This window comes from Salvelinus alpinus, chromosome 7 (genome assembly GCF_045679555.1).
Source record: "Salvelinus alpinus chromosome 7, SLU_Salpinus.1, whole genome shotgun sequence".
Taxonomy (NCBI): domain Eukaryota; kingdom Metazoa; phylum Chordata; class Actinopteri; order Salmoniformes; family Salmonidae; genus Salvelinus; species Salvelinus alpinus.
Genome location: NC_092092.1, coordinates 80,818,155 through 80,838,135, shown reverse-complemented (window position 1 = coordinate 80,838,135; position 19,981 = coordinate 80,818,155). Strand labels below are relative to the sequence as shown.

The 19,981-nt window shown below is 44.8% G+C and overlaps 1 pseudogene; it reads right to left on the bottom strand.

Moving 5' to 3' along the window:
* Nucleotides 1-7,687: 7,687 nt before the first annotated feature.
* On the bottom strand, nucleotides 7,688-14,724 carry LOC139581947 (platelet-derived growth factor receptor-like protein; annotated as a pseudogene).
* Nucleotides 14,725-19,981: the final 5,257 nt, after the last annotated feature.

Here is a 19,981-nt window from a genome sequence, read left to right as displayed (position 1 = left end):
CTCTGTTGCCCAGGCTTGAATTAGTTTCTGTCTGTTCTTGTGGCTGTCTCCACCTCATTGTTCTGCCTACATGGCAAAAATACCTCTGTATTGACTTGTATTTACAAGGTCTGCCACTAGGCAGTAGTAAAAGAGGTAGGCTAAGATTCAAATCTAATATGCAGGATATTTAATAGCAGGATTCTATTGTGGAATTATTATGCCTGTTACGTTACATTGGGTTCCATTATCACCATGGTCACCATTATCACCATGGCCACCATGTCACCATCCATCATATGATGCTGCATTTTGCATCATATCAAATCAAATGTTTATTTGTCACATGCTCCAAATACAACAGGTGTAGTATAGACCTTACAGTGAAATGCTATGATGCTAAATGTTCTGTATTTTGAAAGTTGAAAAAGTCTTAAACTTGATTGCTGACATGTAAAAAGCCTCCTTAACAAAAGGCTCTTTAACAACTTCTTTCCCCAAGCCATAAGACTGCTGAACAATTCATCAAATGGCCCCCCAGACTATTTACAACCCCTCCCCCTCCCCCTTTGTTTTTACACTGCTGCTACTGCAGTATCTTATCTATTCATAGTCACTTTACCAAATGACCTCAACTAACCTTTAACCCCTGCACATTGACTCAATACCGGTACCCTCTGTATATAGCCTCCTTATTGTTATTTTATTGTGTTACTTTTAATTTTAATTTTTTACTTTAGTTTTATTAGTAAATATTTTCTAAACTCTATTTCTTGAACTGTTTTGTTGGTTTAAGGGCTTGTAAGTAAGCATTATAACCTGCCCAGGGACTGCGGTTGAAAATTAGCCGGCTGGCTAAAACCGGCACTTTTACTGAAACGTTGATTAATGTGCACTGTCCCTGTAAAAATAAAATAAACTCAATTACACGGTAAGGTCTACACCGGCCATGTGACAAATTAAAATGTGATTTGATTTGTATCAACAATGGACGAATAAAACAAATACCAAAAGACAGTTTTTTTGGGTGGAGTTTTCCTTTAACTGGGAAAAATAACCTACCCAACCCTGCCTATGGAGTACACTAACTCTGACCAGAGTCCTATCGGGAATAGAATCCCTCTGACCAGAGTCCTATTGGGAATAGAATCCCTCTGACCAGAGTCCTATCGGGAATAGAATCCCTCTGGCCAGAGTCCTATAGGGAATAGAATCCCTCTGACCAGAGTCCTATAGGGAATAGAATCCCTCAGACCAGGGTCCTATAGGGAATAGAATCCCTCTGACCAGAGTCCTATAGGGAATAGGATCCCTCTGACCAGAGTCCTATAGGGAATAGAATCTCTCTGACCAGAGTCCTATAGAGAATAGAATCCCTCTGACCAGAGTCCTATCGGGAATAGAATCCCTCTGACCAGAGTCCTATAGGGAATAGAATCCCTCTGACCAGAGTCCTATAGAGAATAGAATCCCTCTGACCAGAGTCCTATAGGGAATAGAATCCCTCTGACCAGAGTTCTATAGGGAATAGAATCCCTCTGACCAGAGTCATATCGGGAATAGAATATCTCTGACCAGAGTCCTATAGGGAATAGAATCTCTCTGACCAGAGTCCTATAGGGAATAGAATCTCTCTGACCAGAGTCCTATAGGGAATAGAATATCTCTGACCAGAGTCCTATAGGGAATAGAATCTCTCTGACCAGAGTCCTATAGGGAATAGAATCTCTCTGACCAGAGTCCTATAGGGAATAGAATCTCTCTGACCAGAGTCCTATAGGGAATAGAATCTCTCTGACCAGAGTCCTATAGAGAATAGAATCCCTCTGACCAGAGTCCTATCGGGAATAGAATCCCTCTGACCAGGGTCCTATAGGGAATAGAATCCCTCTGACCAGAGTCCTATAGAGAATAGAATCCCTCTGACCAGAGTCCTATAGGGAATAGAATCCCTCTGACCAGAGTTCTATAGGGAATAGAATATCTCTGACCAGAGTCCTATAGGGAATAGAATCTCTCTGACCAGAGTCCTATAGGGAATAGAATCTCTCTGACCAGAGTCCTATAGGGAATATAATATCTCTGACCAGAGTCCTATAGGGAGTAGAATCCCTCTGACCAGAGTCCTATAGGGAATAGAATCCCTCTGACCAGAGTCCTATAGGGAATAGAATCCCTCTGACCAGAGTCCTATAGGGAATAGAATCCCTCTGACCAGAGTCCTATAGGGAATAGAATCCCTCTGACCAGAGTCCTATATGGAATAGAATCCCTCTGACCAGAGTCCTATAGGGAATAGAATCCCTCTGACCAGAGTCCTATAGAGAATAGAATCTCTCTGACCAGAGTCCTATAGGGAATAGAATCTCTCTGACCAGAGTCCTATAGGGAATAGAATCCCTCTGACCAGAGTCCTATCGGGAATAGAATCCCTCTGACCAGAGTCCTATAGGGAATAGAATCTCTCTGACCAGAGTCCTATAGGGAATAGAATCCCTCTGACCAGAGTCCTATAGGGAATAGAATCCCTCTGACCAGAGTCCTATAGAGAATAGAATCTCTCTGACCAGAGTCCTATAGGGAATAGAATCTCTCTGACCAGAGTCCTATAGGGAATAGAATCTCGAATCTCTCTGACCAGAGTCCTATAGGGAATAGAATCTCTCTGACCAGAGTCCTATAGAGAATAGAATCCCTCTGACCAGAGTCCTATCGGGAATAGAATCCCTCTGACCAGGGTCCTATAGGGAATAGAATCCCTCTGACCAGAGTCCTATAGAGAATAGAATCCCTCTGACCAGAGTCCTATAGGGAATAGAATCCCTCTGACCAGAGTTCTATAGGGAATAGAATATCTCTGACCAGAGTCCTATAGGGAATAGAATCTCTCTGACCAGAGTCCTATAGGGAATAGAATCTCTCTGACCAGAGTCCTATAGGGAATATAATATCTCTGACCAGAGTCCTATAGGGAGTAGAATCCCTCTGACCAGAGTCCTATAGGGAATAGAATCCCTCTGACCAGAGTCCTATAGGGAATAGAATCCCTCTGACCAGAGTCCTATAGGGAATAGAATCCCTCTGACCAGAGTCCTATAGGGAATAGAATCCCTCTGACCAGAGTCCTATATGGAATAGAATCCCTCTGACCAGAGTCCTATAGGGAATAGAATCCCTCTGACCAGAGTCCTATAGAGAATAGAATCTCTCTGACCAGAGTCCTATAGGGAATAGAATCTCTCTGACCAGAGTCCTATAGGGAATAGAATCCCTCTGACCAGAGTCCTATCGGGAATAGAATCCCTCTGACCAGAGTCCTATAGGGAATAGAATCTCTCTGACCAGAGTCCTATAGGGAATAGAATCCCTCTGACCAGAGTCCTATAGGGAATAGAATCCCTCTGACCAGAGTCCTATAGAGAATAGAATCCCTCTGACCAGAGTCCTATATGGAATAGAATCCCTCTGACCAGAGTCCTATAGAGAATAGAATCTCTCTGACCAGAGTCCTATAGGGAATAGAATCCCTCTGACCAGAGTCCTATAGGGAATAGAATCCCTCTGACCAGAGTCCTATATGGAATATAATCCCTCTGACCAGAGTCCTATAGAGAATATAATCCCTCTGACCAGAGTCATATCGGGAATATAATCCCTCTGACCAGAGTCCTATCGGGAATATAATCCCTCTGACCAGAGTCCTATCGGGAATAGAATCCCTCTGACCAGAGTCCTATAGAGAATAGAATCCCTCTGACCAGAGTCATATCGGGAATAGAATCCCTCTGACCAGAGTCCTATCGGGAATAGAATCCCTCTGACCAGAGTTCTATAGGGAATAGAATCCCTCTGACCAGAGTCCTATAGGGAATAGAATCCCTCTGACCAGAGTCCTATAGAGAATATAATCCCTTTGACCAGAGTCCTATCGGGAATAGAATCCCTCTGACCAGTCCTATAGGGAATAGAATCCCTCTGACCAGAGTCCTATAGGGAATAGAATCCCTCTGACCAGAGTCCTATAGGGAATAGAATCTCTCTGACCAGAGTCCTATCGGGAATAGAATCCCTCTGACCAGAGTCCTATAGGGAATAGAATCTCTCTGACCAGAGTCCTATCAGGAATACAATCCCTCTGACCAGAGTCCTATCGGGAATAGAATCCCTCTGACCAGACTCCTATAGGGAATAGAATCCCTCTGACCAGAGTCCTATATGGAATAGAATCCCTCTGACCAGAGTCCTATAGGGAGAAGAATCTCTCTGACCAGAGTCCTATAGGGAATAGAATCCCTCTGACCAGAGTCCTATAGGGAATAGAATCCCCCTGACCAGAGTTCTATAGGGAATAGAATCCCTCTGACCAGAGTCCTATAGGGAATAGAATCCCTCTGACCAGAGTCCTATATGGAATAGAATCCCTCTGACCAGAGTCCTATAGGGAATAGAATCTCTCTGACCAGAGTCCTATAGGGAATAGAATCCCTCTGACCAGGGTCCTATAGGGAATAGAATCCCTCTGACCAGGGTCCTATAGGGAATAGAATCCCTATGACCAGAGTCCTATAGGGAATAGGATCCCTCTGACCAGAGTCCTATAGGGAATAGAATCCCTCTGACCAGAGTCCTATAGGGAATAGAATCCCTCTGACCAGAGTCCTATAGAGAATAGAATCCCTCTGACCAGATTTCTATAGGGAATAGAATCCCTCTGACCAGAGTCCTATAGGGAATAGAATCCCTCTGACCAGAGTCCTATAGGGAATAGAATCCCTATGACCAGAGTCCTATAGGGAATAGGATCCCTCTGACCAGAGTCCTATAGGGAATAGAATCCCTCTGACCAGAGTCCTATAGGGAATAGAATCCCTCTGACCAGATTTCTATAGGGAATAGAATCCCTCTGACCAGAGTCCTATAGGGAATAGAATCCCTCTGACCAGAGTCCTATAGGGAATAGAATCCCTCTGACCAGAGTCCTATAGGGAATAGAATCTCTCTGACCAGAGTCCTATAGAGAATATAATCCCTCTGACCAGAGTCATATCGGGAATATAATCCCTCTGACCAGAGTCCTATCGGGAATAGAATCCCTCTGACCAGAGTCATATCGGGAATAGAATCCCTCTGACCAGAGTCCTATCGGGAATATAATCCCTCTGACCAGAGTCCTATCGGGAATAGAATCCCTCTGACCAGAGTCCTATAGAGAATAGAATCCCTCTGACCAGAGTCATATCGGGAATAGAATCCCTCTGACCAGAGTCCTATCGGGAATAGAATCCCTCTGACCAGAGTTCTATAGGGAATAGAATCCTTCTGACCAGAGTCCTATAGGGAATAGAATCCCTCTGACCAGAGTCCTATAGAGAATATAATCCCTTTGACCAGAGTCCTATCGGGAATAGAATCCCTCTGACCAGTCCTATAGGGAATAGAATCCCTCTGACCAGAGTCCTATAGGGAATAGAATCCCTCTGACCAGAGTCCTATAGGGAATAGAATCTCTCTGACCAGAGTCCTATCGGGAATAGAATCCCTCTGACCAGAGTCCTATAGGGAATAGAATCTCTCTGACCAGAGTCCTATCGGGAATATAATCCCTCTGACCAGAGTCCTATCGGGAATAGAATCCCTCTGACCAGAGTCCTATAGGGAATAGAATCCCTCTGACCAGAGTCCTATATGGAATAGAATCCCTCTGACCAGAGTCCTATAGAGAATAGAATCCCTCTGACCAGAGTCATATCGGGAATAGAATCCCTCTGACCAGAGTCCTATCGGGAATAGAATCCCTCTGACCAGAGTTCTATAGGGAATAGAATCCCTCTGACCAGAGTCCTATAGGGAATAGAATCCCTCTGACCAGAGTCCTATAGAGAATATAATCCCTTTGACCAGAGTCCTATCGGGAATAGAATCCCTCTGACCAGTCCTATAGGGAATAGAATCCCTCTGACCAGAGTCCTATAGGGAATAGAATCCCTCTGACCAGAGTCCTATAGGGAATAGAATCTCTCTGACCAGAGTCCTATCGGGAATAGAATCCCTCTGACCAGAGTCCTATAGGGAATAGAATCTCTCTGACCAGAGTCCTATCGGGAATATAATCCCTCTGACCAGAGTCCTATCGGGAATAGAATCCCTCTGACCAGAGTCCTATAGGGAATAGAATCCCTCTGACCAGAGTCCTATATGGAATAGAATCCCTCTGACCAGAGTCCTATAGGGAATAGAATCTCTCTGACCAGAGTCCTATAGGGAATAGAATCCCTCTGACCAGAGTCCTATAGGGAATAGAATCCCTCTGACCAGAGTCCTATAGGGAATAGAATCCCTCTGACCAGAGTCCTATAGGGAATAGAATCCCCCTGACCAGAGTTCTATAGGGAATAGAATCTCTCTGACCAGAGTCCTATAGGGAATAGAATCCCTCTGACCAGAATCCTATATGGAATAGAATCCCTCTGACCAGAGTCCTATAGGGAATAGAATCTCTCTGACCAGAGTCCTATAGGGAATAGAATCCCTCTGACCAGGGTCCTATAGGGAATAGAATCCCTCTGACCAGAGTCATATAGGGAATAGAATCCCTATGACCAGAGTCCTATAGGGAATAGGATCCCTCTGACCAGGGTCCTATAGGGAATAGAATCCCTCTGACCAGAGTCCTATAGGGAATAGAATCCCTATGACCAGAGTCCTATAGGGAATAGGATCCCTCTGACCAGAGTCCTATAGGGAATAGAATCCCTCTGACCAGAGTCCTATAGGGAATAGAATCCCTCTGACCAGAGTCCTATAGAGAATAGATCCTGACCAGATTTTTATAGGGAATAGAATCCCTCTGACCAGATTTTTATAGGGAATAGAATCCCTCTGACCAGAGTCCTATAGGGAATAGAATCCCTCTGACCAGAGTCCTATAGGGAATAGAATCCCTCTGACCAGAGTCCTATAGGGAATAGAATCTCTCTGACCAGAGTCCTATAGGGAATAGGGGATACAACTTCTATCATCTCTCCTTTCTGTCCGTTCCTGTCCCATTCTACTCAGCATCACAATAGGCCAGCTGACGATCAGGTGGGCTGTTTTGACCCCATGCTGTTTCTCAATAGGCCAGGCAATGGCCAGATAATCAGTTTGCTAATGTGTCTTGGTTGGGTTCATTCATACACCCCCTTCCTACCCCTATCTCCTTCACAGGGCCATTCTCACCTTCTCCCATCCCTGGTAACTCCTGAGGTCTCATTTGCCATGTAACCCCCAGGATAAATCACTGGCTGGGGAAACATCCCCCAACCCCACTCTATCCTGAATCAACCAAGACCCCCCCCCACCTATACAGACATCTATGATAAATGACATAGTAGAACATGAGACTCTTACATTGTAGTATTGAAGCTCACTCCAGACACTGAAGCCAATAGCCTTGTGGGCTCTGCTGCTGGACTTCCCGGTGAGGAGGATTCTTCTTCTTATTTCTGTTTGATGGTAAGTGCTTTGTCATTTGTTTGGTTGTTGTTCTTCCTCCTAGATCTGTGTTGACGCTAGTAAAACATGTATCTTACTGTGTATCTTTGTTTATTGACTGTATGTTTTGTTTATTCCTGTAACGGCATTCCTCTTCGTCTGAGGAGGAGTAGGAAGGATCGGACCAATGTGCAGCGTGGTAAGTGTTCGTCATTTTATTAAACTGCATTGAACACTAAAATACTGTGTCCAGGAAGGGCGTGATAGAGAAGGGAGGCTGGAGATTAGAACAACATGGAGAGGTTTACACCGTACGCTCCGTCCCCGAACCTCTCATCACCCTCTCATTGAAGCTGAGACAGGAGCCCTCGAGCATCAGAGTGACATTGGACTGGGACGGAGGAACTGACCTTCTCTGACCTTCTCTCATTGAAGCTGAGACAGGAGCCCTCGAGCATCAGCGTGACATTGGACTGGGACGGAGGAACGCTGACCTTCTCTCATTGAAGCTGAGACAGGAGCCCTCGAGGATCAGCGTGACATTGGACTGGGACGGAGGAACTGACCTTCTCTGACCTTCTCTCATTGAAGCTGAGACAGGAGCCCTCGAGCATCAGCGTGACATTGGACTGGGACGGAGGAACGCTGACCTTCTCTCATTGAAGCTGAGACAGGAGCCCTCGAGGATCAGAGTGACATTGGACTGGGACGGAGGAACGCTGACCTTCTCTGATCCGCATTACAAGGAACATCTCCACACGTTCACACACACCTTCACAGAGAAAGTCTTTCTGTATCTGAGCAGTGGGTGTAAAGCCTTTACTTTGAGGATCTTACCAGTGAAGGTCCACGTAGCAGCTGAACAGCCCAGTTAGAACAGAGGCCACCTCTGTATTCCACCTTTAACAGATTAAAATGTCATAAAAAAATGTTTTGTTCATTTCGGAGAGTTTCATGCAAACCCACTTTTACCACAGAAGTTAAGTGAACAAACATTTGATTGTTAAAGATTCCTGGACTTTTTATTTGATTCTGATACACCTGAACCAAACAAAAATACACTATAGTAAGCCTCTCTCTATTTCTCTCTCCCCTCTCTATTTCTCTCTCCCCTCTCTATTTCTCTCCCCCTCTATTTCTCCCCCTCTCTATTTCTCTCTCCCCCCTCTATTTATCCACCCCCTCTCTATTTCTCCACCCCCTCTCTATTTCTCCACCCCCTCTCTATTTCTCTCCCCCTCTCTATTTCTCCCCCCTCTCTCTATTTCTCTCCCCCTCTCTATTTCTCTCCCCACTCTCTATTTCTCCCCCTCTCTATTTCTCCCCCTCTCTATTTCACCCCCCTCTCTATTTCTCCACCCCCTCTCTATTTCTCCACCCCCTCTCTATTTCTCCCCCCCTCTCTATTTCTCCACCCCCTCTCTATTTCTCCACCCCCTCTCTATTTCTCCACCCCCTCTCTATTTCTCCACCCCCTCTCTATTTCTCCCCCCCTCTCTATTTCTCCACCCCCTCTCTATTTCTCCCCCCCTCTCTATTTCACCCCCTCTCTATTTCTCCACCCCCTCTCTATTTCTCCACCCCCTCTCTATTTCTCCCCCCCTCTCTATTTCTCCCCCTCTCTATTTCTCCCCCCTCTCTCTATTTCTCCCCCTCTCTATTTCTCTCTCCCCTCTCTATTTCTCTCTCCCCTCTCTATTTCTCTCTCCCCTCTCTATTTCTCTCTCCCCTCTCTATTTCTCTCTCCCCTCTCTATTTCTCCCCCTCTCTATTTCTCCCCCTCTCTATTTCTCCCCCCTCTCTCTATTTCTCTCCCCTCTCTCTATTTCTCTCCCCTCTCTCTATTTCTCTCCCCCTCTCTATTTCTCCCCCCTCTCTATTTTGTCCCCCTCTCTATTTCTCCCCCTCTCTATTTCTCCCCCTCTCTATTTCTCTCCCCCTCTCTATTTCTCCCCCTCTCTATTTCTCCCCCTCTCTATTTCTCCCCCCTCTCTATTTCTCCCCCTCTCTATTTCTCCCCCTCTCTATTTCTCTCCCCCTCTCTATTTCTCCCCCTCTCTATTTCTCCCCTCTCTATTTCTCTCCCCTCTCTATTTCTCCCTCCTCCGGTAGTCTTAAATAAATATAGTTTAAAACAAAAGTACTCAAAACAAAACAGTACTTAAACAAAGAAGACACCTGTACCATGTCAGATATAGAGTTGAAATGTATTACATTTTTAGTTTGCCTCCCAATATTACAATTTATATACATCACAGAAGACTGAAATTTAACCAATCCGTTTGACATTGAAACACCACATTTTCTGCATGTTTTTAAAAAATAATGTTGATTAATTATGAAATTATGAAAAACAATAACATTTCACTCATGAGGCCACGAGGTCATTTGACTGCAGGAAATGGCTGCGGGCGTGGCCTTTTGTATAATTTAACCTTTATTTAACTAGGCAAGTCAGTTAAGAACAAGTTCTTATTTACAGTGACAGCCTACTCCGGCCAAACCCACACGACGCTTGGCCAATTGTGCGCCGCCCTATGGGACTCCCAATCACGGCCGGATGTGAGGCAGCCTGGATTCGAACCGGGTACTGCAGTGACACCTCTAGCACTGAGAGACCACTGCGCTACTGAGGAGCCCGAGTGTTTGTGAAGCCTTCCTGTTTGTGTCATTAAGGCGATCCCCTTACTATGTGCTGGTCGGCGTGCCTTGGGAGAACAGGAGCAGTGGGGATGTTCTGTTAAAGTATGAGAAATAGGAACGATTGTAAATGTAGTGTCTTTAGGCCTAGACCGGCTCACCTTCTCCCTGGTTACGCCCTCCGTGAGTGTTGCTACACATTATTATGGTCTGTTTGAGTATGTGAATGAACCGTATCAACCTAGTGATATTTAGTCAGTGAGAAATCTGCTATTTCTCTCAGTTGGAGTCTGTCTTGTAGGAGAGTTGTACACATCTCCTTGGAGCTAGAGATATATGGAGATTTATGATGCTGAAAAATTTAAATAAATAACTGTTGCATCCTGCTATTGTTGTCTGACTCCAGTCCGTGATGTAAGGAACCTGTGTTATGTTTAGCTTAGTCCCGAGGGCCTCACCTGGCATATATATAAGGTGACGTAGAATGGCTACAGGAATAGGGTTGGGTGTATTCCCCCCCCCTCCCCACGTTAAATAAATTGTACCGTATTGTAGCATATTATGAGATGATAGTAAAGCACGGTCAAATGTGCTTATGACAAGTCTTATAATGTATTATAACTGCGTCACAATGCATTATAGACCTCTATAGCTGTTAAATAAACATTTTCTAAGCAAAAAGGTCTGTTTCAAAATGGGTAATTCTGCATTATCTAATCTAATCCCTCCAGATGTGTTCTGAACTCACCTTGGCAACAGGTGATGTCAACAGACAGGGGAGGTACTGTCGGCCAATTGGTCCTGAGCTAGATGACCTCATAGTAGGAGGAGGGGAGTATGAACAGCTCCTCGTATTTAATTGAACATTGTTTCACCTTTATTTAACCAGGTAGAACAGGTGAGAACAAGTTCTCATTTACAACTGCCACCAGGCCAAGATAAAGCAAAGCAGTGAGACACAAACAACACAGAGTTACACATAAACAAACGTACAGTCAATAACAACAATAGAAAAATCTATGTCCCGGGGAGTGAGGCTCATATGGTGCCCTATTCCCTACATAATACACTACTTTTGAACAGAGCCCTATGGGAATAGGGAATAGGGTGCTATTTGGGACTCAGAGCTGTAGGTGATTACATGGGCTTGTGTCTCAAAGTGAATCCTATTCCCAAACCCCTAATGTAATGCACTTCTTTGATCAAAGAAGGGGCCTATGGGCCCTGGTCAAATGTAGTGCACTACCCTATGGGCCCTGGTCAAATGTAGTGCACTACCCTATGGGCCCTGGTCAAATGTAGTGCACTACCCTATGGGCCCTGGTCAAATGTAGTGCACTACCCTATGGGCCCTGGTCAAATGTAGTGCACTACCCTATGGGCCCTGGTCAAATGTAGTGCACTACCCTATGGGCCCTGGTCAAATGTAGTGCACTACCCTATGGGCCCTGGTCAAATGTAGTGCACTACGTAGAAACTAGGGTGACTTTTGGGACATAGCCATGGTAACAACTCCTATATCAGGAGGCGGGATTTAGTACCAGGGAAGAAGACAAAGACTTTGACAGCCTTGTCGTACTCCTTCCTGCAGTCCCTGTCTTCACAGTACATGGGGAAGGTTTTTTCTCCGGTAGAGTTGGACAGGGTCAGGGTGCCGTACCGGTCATGCCGCACGGGTACATACACGAAGAAACAAGAGTCCCTCACACCAGAGTCACACAGGCCTACATACAGCATCTCTCTACAAACAGAGAGGTGAGAAATTAGTCCTTCACACCAGAGTCACACAGGCCTACATACAGCATCTCTGTACAAACAGAGAGGTGAGAAATGAGTCCCTCTCACCAGAGTCACACAGGCCTACATACAGCATCTCCGTACAAACAGAGAGGTGAGAAATGAGTCCTTCACACCAGAGTCACACAGGCCTACATACAGCATCTCCGTACAAACAGAGAGGTGAGAAATGAGTCCTTCACACCAGAGTCACACAGGCCTACATACAGCATCTCCGTACAAACAGAGAGGTGAGAAATGAGTCCTTCACACCAGAGTCACACAGGCCTACATACAGCATCTCTGTACAAACAGAGAGGTGAGAAATGAGTCCCTCTCACCAGAGTCACACATGCCTACATACAGCATCTATGTACAAACAGAGAGGTGAGAAATTTGTCCTTCACACCAGAGTCACACAGGCCTACATACAGCATCGCTATACAAACAGAGAGGTGAGAAATGAGTCCCTCTCACCAGAGTCACACAGGTCTACATACAGCATCTCTGTACAAACAGAGAGGTGAGAAATGAGTCCCTCACACCAGAGTCACACAGGCCTACATACAGCATCTCTGTACAAACAGAGAGGTGAGAAATGAGTCCCTCTCACCAGAGTCACACAGGTCTACATACAGCATCTCTGTACAAACAGAGAGGTGAGAAATGAGTCCCTCTCACCAGAGTCACACATGCCTACATACAGCATCTCTGTACAAACAGAGAGGTGAGAAATGAGTCCCTCACACCAGAGTCACACAGGCCTACATACAGCATCACTATACAAACAGAGAGGTGAGAAATGAGTCCCTCACACCAGAGTCACACATGCCTACATACAGCATCTCTGTACAAACAGAGAGGTGAGAAATGAGTCTCTCACACACAACCCATTTAAAATGACCATCACTCAGAAACTTATAGGATCTTTGTTCTTTATTGGACAATCCTGGCAAGACCTCTTTTTTAATATTTAAGTTTTATACAGGGAAGACAACATTGAGACTCAGGCCACTTTCTCTAGTGAGCCCTTGTTGCCGTGGAGGCCTGTTTCCATGGCACCCTGTCCCATCACATCGTCAGGACCGGAGTCTCACCTGAGTCTCACCTCGTCGTCGTCCTCCAGGTAAGCAGGAACGCCTCACGCAACAGGGGTTTCCTTTACACCTCAGCTTCATGGTGTCGCCGGCCCCGGACACTCAGACGGTCCCCTACACGCTGGAACTCCCCTTTGTTCACCTTCTACGGTATAAAACCAGGAGAGGAGAAACACGCAAGGCAGTTTACCTTTAGTGGTCATTATGTTAAAACACAAGAGAAGCCCTCACACTGCTTTTGCTAGTATCACTTATTTTTATTCAAGCTTACGTGTCGGCCTTCATCACAACTTTTGTGAACGCTTGTAATTAGCACCCATTAGTAGACATTGCTCCACCAACATCCGTCCATTGCATCAAAAATCTCAGACGTGTGAGTGTTTTTTTGGATTTGTGCACATAATGTTTACCTTTAATGTATACTACGTATATGTACAGATTTGACGAAGATCCCAATCTGTCATGGCAGCCTCACAATTATGAAAATGCAAAACAAGGATTTCTTTCATGTGAATAATTTAAATGTTTTCACTCCTACCTGTGTCAGGTGAACAGGTCCCTGGTTGGCTGCTGCTGTGGGAGCCAGTGTTGCTTTAGCTTTGGGTTTACCTGTTCCCCTCACTGGCTTACCGTTACTGGGTTTGGGCTTAGGGCCTGGTGGGCTGGTCCGTCCCTCCTGCTCCCCTCACTGGCTTACCGTTACTGGGTTTGGGCTTACGGCCTGGTGGGCTGGTCCGTCCCTCCTGCTCCCCTCACTGGCTTACCGTTACTGGGTTTGGGCTTAGGGCCTGGTGGGCTGGTCCGTCCCTCCTGCTCCCCTCACTGGCTTACCGTTACTGGGTTTAGGCTTAGGGCCTGGTGGGCTGGTCCGTCCCTCCTGCTCCCCTCACTGGCTTACCGTTACTGGGTTTAGGCTTAGGGCCTGGTGGGCTGGTCCGTCCCTCCTGCTCCCCTCACTGGCTTACCGTTACTGGGTTTAGGCTTAGGGCCTGGTGGGCTGGTCCGTCCCTCCTGCTCCCCTCACTGGCTTACCGTTACTGGGTTTAGGCTTAGGGCCTGGTGGGCTGGTCCGTCCCTCCTGCTCCCCTCACTGGCTTACCGTTACTGGGTTTAGGCTTAGGGCCTGGTGGGCTGGTCCGTCCCTCCTGCTCCCCTCACTGGCTTACCGTTACTGGGTTTGGGCTTAGGGCCTGGTGGGCTGGTCCGTCCCTCCTGCTCCCCTCACTGGGTTACCGTTACTGGGTTTGGGCTTACGGCCTGGTGGGCTGGTCCGTCCCTCCTGCTCATCCTGCTGGCACTGTTCTGCATTGCAAGTATCAAATAGTGAATTTGTATTCTTTGAAATACACATAACCATAGTTACAAGCACAGTATGCTTCAGGTTAATGCAACAAATAAAAGCATGAAGAGTCTAATGTTGATTTGCCATACTATGGCAATAACAGGAATATCCTGCAAGGAATTTACAATACAGACAGACAGCATGAGGTGAAACCAAATGAAATGTAATGTAACTAACACAAGAAATACCATCAAAGTTCACAGTAAGTCAGAGTAATGCAGCCATCTACTAATCTCCTCCTGCACCTCACTAGTCCACAGAGAGGAAATACAGTCACTTACCAAACTCCAGGTTTAACCCACAGATGAGGAAAGCCCCCAATAACACCAGCCTCGACCTCTCCCCTGGGCCGTTTACTGCCACCGTGGCTCCTGTGATGTACAGACCAATGAACCCACCGACTGACTGACCGCAGGATTAACAGTTCACAAGGTTCACAACCGCAGTACAACAGGGAACGCATCAAGGAGGGAAAGAAGGGGGTAGAGAGAGAAGGAGAGATGGAGAGAGGTTGGGAGGGAGAAGGAGGGAGAAGGAGGGAGAGAGAAGGAGAGAGGGAGTGGGAGGGAGAGAGAAGGAGAGAGGGAGAGGGAGGGAGGGAGAGAGGGAGAGGGAGGGAGAGAGAAGGAGGTTGGGTGCGTGACTGCAAAGTGAGTGGTCAGCTGTTTAGGCAAATCACACACATTCCTCTACTGTCGACCAAAAGAGAATGGAAGAGAGAAAGAGAAAGAGAAAGAGCAGGAGAGGGAGAGGGAGAGGCGGAGAGAGAGGGAGGCAGAGAGAGAGAGAGAGGGAGAGAGAGAGAGAGAGAGGGAGAGAGAAGTAGGGAGGGAGCGAAAGAGAGACAGAGAGAGAGGGAGAGAGAGGGAGAGAGAAAGGCAGAGAGAGAGGGAGAGAGAGAGAGAGAGAGGGAGAAGTAGGGAGGGAGCGAAAGAGAGACATAGAGAGAGGGAGACAGAGAGGCAGATAGAAGGAGAAATCGAGGGAGAGAGGGAGAGAGAGATAGAAAGAGAGAGATAGAGATAGAGAGAAATATATATAGGGAGAGAGACACAAAGACCTACAAAGAATTAGAAAACAAATCCCATATCTACTGGGTGAAATACCACAGTGTGCCATCACAGCAGCAAGATGTGTGACCTGTTGCCTCAAGAAAAGGGCAACCAGTGAAGAACAAACACCATTGTAAATACATCCCATATTTATGTTGATTTATTTTTCCTACTGTACTTGAACTGTTTGCACATAATATGACATTTAAAATGTCTTTATTCTTTTGGAACTTTTGTGAGTTTAATGTTTACTGTTATTTTTTTATTGTTTATTTCACTTTTGTTTATTATCTAGTTCAGTGGATCCCAAACTTTTCATAGTCCCGTACCCCTTCAAACATTCAACCTCCAGCTGAGTACCCCCTCTAGCACCAGGGTCAGCGCACTCTCAAATGTTGTTTTTTGCCATCATTGTAAGCCTGCCACACACACACTACACGATACATTTATTAAACATAAGAATGAGTGTGAGTTTGTGTCACAACCCGGCTCGTGGGAAGAGACAAAGAGCTCTTATAGGACCAGGGCACAAATAATAATATAATAATAATCAATAATTCTGCTCTTTATTTAGACATTGCACATATAAAACTTTATTTATTCATCGAAAATGGTGAATAACGCACCACAGGTTAATGAGAAGGGTGTGCTTGAAAGGATGCACATAACTCTGCAATGTTGGGTTGTATTGGAGAGAGTAACGGTGCCCGCGAGAGAGTAACGGTTAATGTGATTGGATGTTCATCATTTGGCTACCTGTATTTGACATTGTGTTGTTATTTCGCTGAACACTAGATGGTTTAATTTTATTTTTGGTAGTGAAACGAGGCTACACAGGCGAGAGAAAAAAATGACCCCAAATGTATAGCCCCGTTAGAAAAAATCAATGTACTGTTTGAAAATGTGAAGAATAAAAAAATAAACATTTTTTTAATTATAATTGTGAATCACATTTTTATTTGACGTACCCCCTGACGGCATTGCGCGTACCGACCCCCCCAGTTTGGGAATACCTGTTCTACTTCACTTGCTTTTGCAATGTAAACATGTGTTTCCCATGCCAATAAAGACCTTATATTGAATTGAGAGAGTCTCCACAAACTCCTCCTGTAATACTCAATGGAGACATTCAGGGGCCTGTGGTCCAATCAGCAGCCGGGAATGGAGGCCCCTCCACCCAACTACTTCTGGGACTGCTGAGACTATTTGTTTAGCTGGAGCAGTGAAGAAAGAGGGGCATGGCAGGTTGGCAGTGGCCCTCTGAAGTACCTTTAAGACGTAAATAACAATAATGTCTTAGTGTTGACGTTGGCGTGTTTTAGGTACTACCTTCAAAGGGACAGAAGTTTGAGGGAGGCTGAGACTATTTGTTTAGCTGGAGCAGTGAAGTAAGACGGGGCACGGCAGGTTGGCAGTGGCCCTCTGAAGTAAACAACAGGGTCCTTCCTAATACTACTCTTTTCACTAGATTTAGTTTGTTTAGCTGGAGAAGTGGAATAGAGGGAGAGGAGCATGGCCCTCTGAACTACCGTGCTGCAAACCTTGAAGACGGAAATATAGTATACTCTATAACAGGTTTTCCTAAAGCTCTTGTGTTTTGACCCAAAGCTTCTCTACGGTTCAAATAAATGGATCGGATGTTTCTAGGAATAAAATATTGCACCATTTAGGAAACAGGAAGCTAACAACAATTATGTGTTTAACTCATTGTTGGGCAAGCTACTCTGAAAAGATAGTTTACCAAGCTACCAATTACGTACACTAGCAGTAGTTATGCAACACTAAAGCTACCCTTAAGAAAAGTATAGTTTACTAAAGTTACTTTAAAAAACAACTTTGTGACAAATTATCATATCTAAATCTGAAATGTCATAGACTACAAATTGAAAGAACGGATCGATCTGGAGTCAGATGTTAACAGAATGTGTAATTTTACCTATTAAAAACAAATTAAGCAGGTCTGATTCTGAAAAATAAAGGAAATTATTGCCTACTTCACCCATATTTTCCCAAAAGAAGTCGTGTGTAGTTCCAGCAGCTAGCTACACCGCTACAAGGTAAAACAGTAGTGTTTAGTTCCAGTAGTTAGCTACACCGCTATATGGTAAAACAGTAGTGTTTAGTTCCAGTAGTTAGCTACACCGCTACATGGTAAAACAGTAGTGTTTAGTTCCAGTAGTTAGCTACACCGCTACATGGTAAAACAGTAGTGTTTAGTTCCAGTAGTTAGCTACACCGCTACATGGTAAAACAGTAGTGTTTAGTTCCAGTAGTTAGCTACACCGCTACATGGTAAAACAGTAGTGTTTAGTTCCAGTAGTTAGCTACACCGCTACATGGTAAAACAGTAGTGTTTAGTTCCAGTAGTTAGCTACACCGCTACATGGTAAAACAGTAGTGTTTAGTTCCAGTAGTTAGCTACACTGCTACATGGTAAAACAGTAGTGTTTAGTTCCAGTAGTTAGCTACACCGCTACATGGTAAAACAGTAGTGTTTAGTTCCAGTAGTTAGCTACACCGCTACATGGTAAAACAGTAGTGTTTAGTTCCAGTAGTTAGCTACACCGCTACATGGTAAAACAGTAGTGTTTAGTTCCAGTAGTTAGCTACACCGCTACATGGTAAAACAGTAGTGTTTAGTTCCAGTAGTTAGCTACACCGCTACATGGTAAAACAGTAGTGTTTAGTTCCAGTAGTTAGCTACACCGCTACATGGTAAAACAGTAGTGTGTAGTTCCAGTAGTTAGCTACACCGCTACATGGTAAAACAGTAGTGTGTAGTTCCAGTAGTTAGCTACACCGCTACACGGTAAAACAGTAGTGTTTAGTTCCAGTAGTTAGCTACACCGCTACATGTTAAAACAGTAGTGTGTAGTTCCAGTAGTTAGCTACACCGCTACATGGTAAAACAGTAGTGTGTAGTTCCAGTAGTTAGCTACACCGCTACATGGCAACACTACACTACCAAGATCTGAATGTAGTTCAACTACCACCAAACTACTGCAAACTGTAGTTAAATGACTAGATTAAGTACACATATATAACTACTCCCCAACACATGTTTAACGTGTGTTTCTATGTATGGAAGGCCTAATGTAACGTCTGACCCATACAAGACACTGTAACATCACACCCATGTGAGGGACTCTGTTTATGGAAGCAGATACAGTTGATGTCGGAAGTTTACATACACCTTAGTAAACATTTAACCTCAGTTTCTCACAATTCCTGACATTTAATCAAATATGTAATTAAACAGTAGAGTATTGTAATGTACTGTATTGTGTAATTAAACAGTAGAGTATTGTAATGTACTGTATGGTGTAATTAAACTGTAAAGTACTGGAATGTTCTGTATTGTGTAATTAAACAGTAGAGTATTGGAATGTACTGTATGGTGTAATTAAACAGTAGAGTACTGGAATGTACTGTATCCTACATGGTGCTTTTAATTAACTCTACTGTACCTCAGGTCTAGATGTCTGTGCTGTGTGAGTGCACTAAACCTTGCTTAAGGAATGACTTGCTCAGCCATGGTTATGGCATGGTCTAGGTAACAACATGTGAATGGTTCTATTGTTCCCCATGAACACAGAGTGGTAAGTGGCACGCTATGACCATGTCCCAAATTGCACCATATTCCCTATATAGTGCACTACTTTTGACCAGAGCCCTATAGGCCCCAGTCAAAAGTAGTGCACTATATAGGGAATAGGGTACAATTTGGGATGCAAAAATACTTGCTCTTTATCCCAGCTTAGCACTGCCTTCATCACCGGCTTGGTCAATGGAAAATATGTGTGTTACAGTTTATTAATGACCCCTGTGAGAAGGCTTTGACCAGTGATAAGACTCTGACCGGTGAGAAGGCTCTGACCAGTGAGAAGGCTTTGACCAGTGATAAGACTCTGACCAGTGAGAAGGCTTTGACCAGTGAGAAGTCTTTGACCAATGAGAAGGCTTTGACCAGTGAGAAGGCTTTGACCAGTGAGAAAGCTTTGACCAATGAGAAGACTCTGACCAGTGAGAAGGCTTTGACCAGTGATAAGGCTTTGACCAGTGAGAAGGCTTTGACCAGTGAGAAGTCTTTGACCAATGAGAAGGCTTTGACCAGTGAGAAGGCTTTGACCAGTGAGAAAGCTTTGACCAATGAGAAGACTTTGACCAGTGAGAAGTCTTTGACCAGTGAGAAGGCTTTGACCAATGAGAAGACTCTGACCAGTGAGAAGGCTTTGACCAGTGAGAAGACTTTGACCGGTGAGAAGACTCTGACCAGTGAGAAGACTTTGACCAGTGAGAAGACTGACCAATGAGAAGACTCTGACCAGTGAGAAGACTCTGACCAGTGAGAAGACTCTGACCAGTGAGAAGACTTTGACCGGTGAGAAGACTCTGACCAGTGAGAAGACTTTGACCAGTGAGAAGACTGACCAATGAGAAGACTCTGACCAGTGAGAAGACTCTGACCAGTGAGAAGGCTTTGACCAATGAGAAGGCTTTGACCAAAATGGAACATGATCAAGTTTATTTGGGAGTCATTTGCATTATGTCATTGTATACATTTTTGTATTTACATTATGAAACAATAAAATATATTGTTAAAATCTTAAAATAAGCTATGT